The sequence below is a fragment of the Mastomys coucha genome, unplaced genomic scaffold (genome assembly GCF_008632895.1).
Source record: "Mastomys coucha isolate ucsf_1 unplaced genomic scaffold, UCSF_Mcou_1 pScaffold23, whole genome shotgun sequence".
Lineage (NCBI taxonomy): Eukaryota > Metazoa > Chordata > Mammalia > Rodentia > Muridae > Mastomys > Mastomys coucha.
The window spans coordinates 114,212,877-114,220,266 of record NW_022196906.1 but is presented as its reverse complement, the minus strand read 5'-3'; positions in this window follow the sequence as shown (position 1 = coordinate 114,220,266).

Genomic DNA, 7,390 nt, shown 5'->3' with positions numbered 1-7,390 from the left:
TGAAAGATGTTATTTTTTAATGAGGTGGGTGTGCCTGTGAGCACAGTACTTACAAAAGCCAGAGGACAGCATCAAACCCCTGGAGCTGGACTTGCCCTGGCCAAAATTTCCTTAAAATCACAAAGAAATGGCCAAAATTTCCTTAAAATCACAAAGAAATGGGGTGGAGATGCACTTGTCTCTGTATTTGTTACTTGTTTTTACTGGGTTTTCTTCAGGGGAAGGGAGGGTATTTTGGTTTGGTGTGTGTGTGTGTGTGTGTGTGTGTGTGTGTGTGTGTCAGAATCTCACTATCTAGCCCTGGCTGTCCTAGAACTCACTCTGTAGACCAGGCTGGCTTTGAACTCACAGCGATCTTCCTACCTCTCCTCCCAACTGCTGGACTTACAGGCATGTGCCACCACAACTTGTCTTGTTTTTATTTTTAAGACTGGGTCTTGGGCTGGAGAGATGGCTCAGAGGTTAAGATCACTGACTGCTGTTCCGAAGGACCTGAGTTCAAGTCCCAGCAACCACATGGGGGCTCACAACCATCCGTAATGAGATCTGACATTCCCTCTCCTGGAGTGTCTTAAGAGAGCTATGGTGTACTTGCATATAATAAATAAATAAATCTTAAAAAAAAAAAAAAAAAAAAAAAAAAAAAAAAAAAAAGACTGGGTCTTGTTGTGTTGCTCGAGCTGACCTCAAATTCACTGCCCTGGCTTGTGCTGCATAGAGTGGGCTGTCAAGTTGATACAACTTAGAATCAGCTGAGAAGGGAGTTTCGGCTGGGGGATTGACCCCATCAGATTGACCTGTGGACATAAATATCTTTGGATGATTGTCCGGATTGTTAATTGAGCCAACCTTTGTGGGTAGCCCCAGGTCCTGGATAGGGGGTTCTGGGATGCAGAATTATAGCTAAGTGTGATCAAGTGAACAGGCAGCGTGCAGCCTGGGTGCATCCATTTATCTCTAAACTTGACTGAGGTAAACTGTCTCAGCCTCTGCGATTTCCCTGCCGTATGGGACAATATCTTGGAATCGTAAAACCCTTTCTCCTGTGTTGCTTTTAGTTGGATTTTGATTGATTTGTTTTGTTCTGTTTTTAATCACAGCCACAAAAAGCAAACTAGAAACTCTTCATGCCTGAACTGTGATTAAAGGCTTGCGCCTCAGGAAACAGAATTAATTCGGATCAGAATGGGGGGCGGGGGGGTCTGTGCTGGCAACCATGGTACTGCACTGCCCCCTGGTAGCCAGAGTAAGTCAGTACCAACCATTGAAGGGCATAGAATGCTACTATTCAATTAGGATGGCTCTTCCTGGAGTGCCCCTGCGACCTTACGGTCACATAAAGCTGTGATATTAACCAAAACAGTCCCCAAACCTTATCATGTCCCACAGCAGGTGACGGACATTCTGACAGAGATCACGAACTAGTCAAAGTCTGGGCCAAGAGTTTCTATGACTGACTGTCCAAGAGTTTCTATGTTGTGACAGTATTGTTCTTTATCACAGTATTAAATATCCAGGATGACCTGGGCATGGCGATGTTCACCTATCATCCTGCACTCGAGGCAGGAGGTCTCTGTGAGTTCAGGGCTGGGTATGTAACTCTGTTGGTACAGTCTAGGATACGGATAACCCTGGGTTCGAACCATGCACTGAATAAAAGCCAGTAGGGTGGCTGTTGTGTGACTTTTCCTAGGGAAATGTAAACAAACATATATTCACTTAGATAAAGCATTGACAACAAAGTGAGCAATTCGACTCACCCAAGTCTGGTTCAGTGAACTAACAAGTTTATGAATGTTATTTACAAGGGACAGGATGAGTTACAGGAACATGAATAACTCCAGGGAAGGTGGATCACCACTCCAGTACAGGTTAACAACCCACAAAGCCAGCATCCCTAAAGCTCCCAGCACAGTTTGCAACCTGTCTGAGAGTATATTTGTTCAGCAATCATGGCTGACTTTATAACCTTGGGGAGGGGGGTGGTCTCACGAACCCTGTAAATTTCAGGAATCTCCTAAGACTTGTGTGTTTACTTCCTGGGGAAGCCTCTCCTCTTGCTCCAGGAGCAATGCAGCTTCTCACAACAGAACCTGTGTCTGTGACACCCAAGCCCTCTTAACCTTGTTATTCAGACTAGACCCTTGCACTGGTGCATCCATATTTCTGGAGGTTTCCAGCCTGTCTCTTTAAGTGGTGGATAATTCTTAGGTATGCTTGCCCTTGGGAGTGGTGGAAAAACAGCTGACTCTTCTACCTAAGTGGTTCCAGAAACTAACGTCACCCTCCAAGTAGGTTTGAACTTGCATCTCAGATTCCCATTTGCTGTGAAGATCTCTTTATTGATAAAAATAATTTTATTTTTATGTTCATACATAAAAATACTTTAAGCTCATGTGCACCAAGTGTGTGCAAGTCCAGAGCATTAGATATCACACACACACACACACACACACACACACACACACACACTAATCCTTTTGTTTGTTTGTTTGTTTGTTTGTTTCAGACAGAGTTTCTCTGTGTAGTCCTGGCTGTCCTGGAACTCACTCTGTAGACCAGGCTGGCCTCGAACTCAGAAATCCGCCTGCCTCTGCCTCCCAAGTGCTGGGATTAAAGGTGTGCGCCACCACTGCCCGGCTACACTAATCCTTTTTTAAAATCTAGACATGGTAGTACACACTTGTAATCCTCACACTGGGAGGCAAAGACAGGAGGATCCCTAGGACTTGACGGCTAACCAGTCTAGCTAACCTATTTGCAGGAACCTAGACCACCTAGAGTAGTGATTCTCAGCCTTCCTAACGCCGTGACCCTTTAACACAGTTCCTCATGTTCCGCCTTGCTCTGGAGGAGTAGTTCTCAACCTTCCTAATGCTGTGACCCTTTCATACAGTTCCTCATGTTGTGGTGACCCCCAACCATAAAGTTATTTTTGTTGCTACTCCATAACTGTACTTTTGCTACTGTGATAAATCGTAACATAAATATCTTGTGTTTTCTGATGGTCTTGGGGGACTCTTGTGAAAGGATTTTGAGCCTCAACAGTGTTGTGACTCACAGGTTGAGAACATAGACACTCTGTCAAAAAAAAAAAAAAAAAAAAAAAAAAGGGATGACACCAGGGCTGCCATCTGACTTGTGCACACAAACACACAATCAGTTCACATAATTTATAAGCCAGGTGTGGTAGTGCATGCCTCTAATTCCAGCACTTGGCAGGCAGAGGCAAGTGGATGTCTGTGAATTTGCAGCCAGCCTGATCTACATAATGAAGTGAGTTCCAGGCCAGCTGGGGCTACATAGTGAGACCCTGTATTGTTTTGTTTTTTAAAGAAAGAAAAGGAAAATATGCACTTTTTAAATTAAGTGGTAAAGAAATATCACACATGTTAACACCCACCTCCATCCAAAAGCTGCTATGCAATAGTGTTAAAGAGAAAGAGGCAAACAATGAGGCATGATGGGACGACTCAACCTGAGCTCAACCCAGCACTCAGGAGGCTGAGCCACCAGTTCTGCAAGTTCAAGCCCAGCTTAAGCTACATAGTACATTTCAGACCAGCACGGGCTGTGTCGTGAGTTCCAGTGCAGTGTGGTCTGCACTGTGAAACACATCTGAAATATAATAATAATTTGAATTTTTAAAAGAGATATGTGTATATATTTATGTGGTGGTTCGTACATGCTGAGCCCAGATTGTGGCACTATTAGAAGGTATGGACTTGTCGGAGTAGGTGTGTCACCATGGGCGTGGGCTTTGAAACCCTCATCCTAGCTGTCTGGAAGCCAGTATTCTGCTAGCAGCCTTCAGATGAAGATGTAGAACTCTCAGCTCCTCCTGCACCATGCTTGCCTGGATGCTGCCATGTTCCTGCCTTGATGATAATGGACTGAACCTCTGAACCTGTAAGCTAGCCCCAATAAAATGTTGTCCTTTATAAGACTTGCCTTGGTCATGGTGTCTCATTCACAGCAGCAAAACCCAAACTGAGACAATTTACATATGTACTATATAATACTATACATATATACATTCATGTGTGTGTGTGTGTGTGTGTGTGTGTGTGTATTAAATTTGGAGCTGGTGAGATGGCTCAGTGGTTAAGAACACTGGCTGTTCTTGCAGAGGGCCCAGGCTTGGTTCCCAGCACTTACATGGGAGGCAGGCCCACAACAATTCTGTAACTCCAATTCCCGAAGATCCAGTGCTGTCTTCTGCCTTCTGCCGGCCCTATGCATGCATGTGGTGCACAAACATTCATGAAGGCAAAACACTTACACATATAAAGCAAAAGTAAATATTAAATTTATACCTAATTGAAAAAATTTAAGTGCCACCTATATTTTTGTGCAACTGATTGACATATACAAAGAGTTCTGGGCTTTGGACAGAACCCCAAAGCTCATCTCTTAAGCCTGTGGCATTTATGTCTTGCCCCTTAATGTTGTTGGTCTGGAGACTTGAGCCACACCAGATCGCCTATGACAGGAGGCTGCACAGTGTTTGTACCCAGAGGGGTGGGACCAAATGTCACCTGTGTGCCTGTCAGTCACAGGGCAGGCACTAACTGTAACTCTTGATGCCAAGGCTTAGATGCACCTGAGAGAGGCTCCCTGGATACAAGGCTCACGTCCATATGCTGGCCTAGGGACTTCAGCCACACTGTGGATGGCGGAGGCTTGCAGGTGGACTCCTCTGATCATTCCTCAGTTCTTCTCAGAGGATGAAAAAACCTGAAAGTGGCCACAACTGCCTCTTAAGTTTACATTAAATATATATAATATACATATTCTATATATAATATTTAATATTGTACTGGCTGGTTTTGTGTGTCAACTTGACACAGGCTAGAGTTATCACAGAGAAGGGAGCTTCAGTTGGGGAAGTGCCTCCATGAGATCCAGCTGTGGGGCATTTTCTCAATTAGTGATCAAAGGAGTAGGGCCCCTAGTGGGTGGTGCCATCCCTGGGCTGGAAATCTTAAGTTCTATAAGAGAGCAGGCTGAGCAAGCCAGGGGAAGCAAGCCAGTAAGAAACATCTCTCCATGGCCTCTGCATCAGCTCCTGCTTCCTGACCTGCTTGAGTTCCAGTCTTGACTTCCTCTGGTGATCAACAGAAATGTGGAAGTGTAAGCTGAATAAACCCTTTCCTCCCCAACTTGCTTCTTGGTCATGATGTTTGTGCAGGAATAGAAACCCTGACTAAGACAAATTGGTACCAGCATAGTGGGGTATTCCTGTGACAACCTGACCATGTTTTGGGGAGGACTGTGGAAGGACTTTGGAACTTTGAGCTAGAAGAGCCACTGGTTGTTAAGAACTCTGTGGGATGTTCTGTAGGAGCTTGGAAGATCATGTTGAGAACTGTGCAGAGATGGAGGCCTGGCTTGTGAAATTTCAGAGGGAAGATTAAAGACTCTTATCAGGGCCATGTTGTTTTGATTGTGAAGATTCTGTGGTTTTGGTTAGCTGGGGCTGAAGAATCAGCTGTGATTAACAAGATATCAGAACTACTAAAGCGAAAAATTTGCATTACTGAGACTATTGAAGCTGGTTAGCTGGAGCTAAGAAATTAGCAGTGGTTAAGAAGAGACCAGCATCACTGAGGTGCCATCTTCTGGGGAGTGCTTTCTGAGAGCACAAAGAGGCTGTGTTCCAGAGATAGCCAAGGTTGTACCTTGTGCTGTAGTAGGACTTGGTAATGTGTAAGAGTCACCCAGGTGGCATTGGTTTTGAAGTCATGAAAGGGTCATGAAGAGCAGCTGAGGCTAGGCACAGTGAGAGGCCATGGAAGGCCATTGGTGAAGGGGCAGCCTCGTTTTGCAATTGATGGTTCAAAGCTGAAGGGGTCATGCAAAGGAATTGAGGCTTGGCACCATGAAGACAGTCTATGAGAGGCTATTGGTGAAGCCTAGTTACAGCAGAAGACAGCAGTGTTTTGGGAATGCCAGTAACATGCAATGACCACCAAAAAGCAGCAGCAGTGGAGTACAGGCATCTGGATCCTAGAAGACAAGATGTGTGCTACAAAGGGCAGAGCTGGAGAAGTGACCAAAACTCTTAGAGGAGCCCAGAAGATCGTGAGTGGATCCCAGACATTGGACGGTTGGACTTTGATTTTTGCTTTTGATTGTGACTGTGCCCTGATATTTTTCCCTCTTGAAGGAAGAAAGTATTTTAGTGGAGCCCACAGTTAAGAGACCTTGAATTTTAAAAGATATTGGGCATTTAAAATTGATTGAACCTTTAATATGTAAAGACTGTGGGACTTTTAAAGTTATTTAGATCTTGGGGATAAATAAGAAAGTAAGGGTTAAGGCTTAATAGTGATGTGTTTGTGTGTCAGGTTGACAAGGGGTCAATTGTACTGGCTGGTTTTGTGTGCCAACTTGACACAGGCTGGAGTTATCACAGAGAAGGGAGCTTCAGTTGGGGAAGTGCCTCCATGAGACCCAGCTGTGGAGCATTTTCTCAATTAGTGATCAAGGGGGTAAGGCCCCTTGTGGGTGGTGCCATCCCTGGGCTGGAAATCTTGGGTTCTATAAGAGAGCAGGCTGAGCAAGCCAGGAGAGGCAAGCCAGTAAGGAACATCCCTCCATGGCCTCTGCATCAGCTCCTGCTTCCTGACCTACTTGAGTTCCAGTCCTGACTTCCTCTGGTGATCAACAGCAATGTGGAAGTAAGCTGAATAACCCTTTCCTCCCCAACTTGCTTCTTGGTCATAATGGTTTTTGCAGGAATAGAAACCTGACTAAGACAAATACATAATAAAATTTAAACATAAACAGAATTATAAATATATAAAAATATATGATTAAAATTTAATGTATTACAGTGTAATAGTATAAATAAAATTTAAATTTTTAATACAATTTTATTTTATTAAAAAAAATAAAGCTGGGCAGTAGTGGTACATGCCTTTAATCCCAGCACTTGGGAGGCAGAGGCAGGTGGATTTCTGAGTTCTAGGCCAGCCTGGTCTACAAAATGAGTTCCAGAATAGCCAGGGCTATGCAGAGAAACCCTGTCTTGAAAAGCCAAAATAAAATAAAATAAAATAAAATAAAATAAAATAAAATAAAATAAAATAAAATAGTAGCTGAACTACTTGAATTGATGTAAAGAGAGACGAAGGGCTGGGGCCTCAAGTGTCTGTTTCTTTGTAGTGTGCATGGTGAATCTGGAAGCCCTCACCTCCTGCAGAGACATTTTAGGAGTTGTGCGTGGTGCTTCTGGGCACAGAGCCCGTAAAAGGAGGCAGAGGGCTGGCCATAGAGGAGGCATCCCTAGTACAACTCACCCTCCCTCCTTTTTTTTAAAGATTTATTTTATTTATTATATGTAAGCACACTGTAGCTGTCTTCAGACATCCCAGAAAAGGGCATC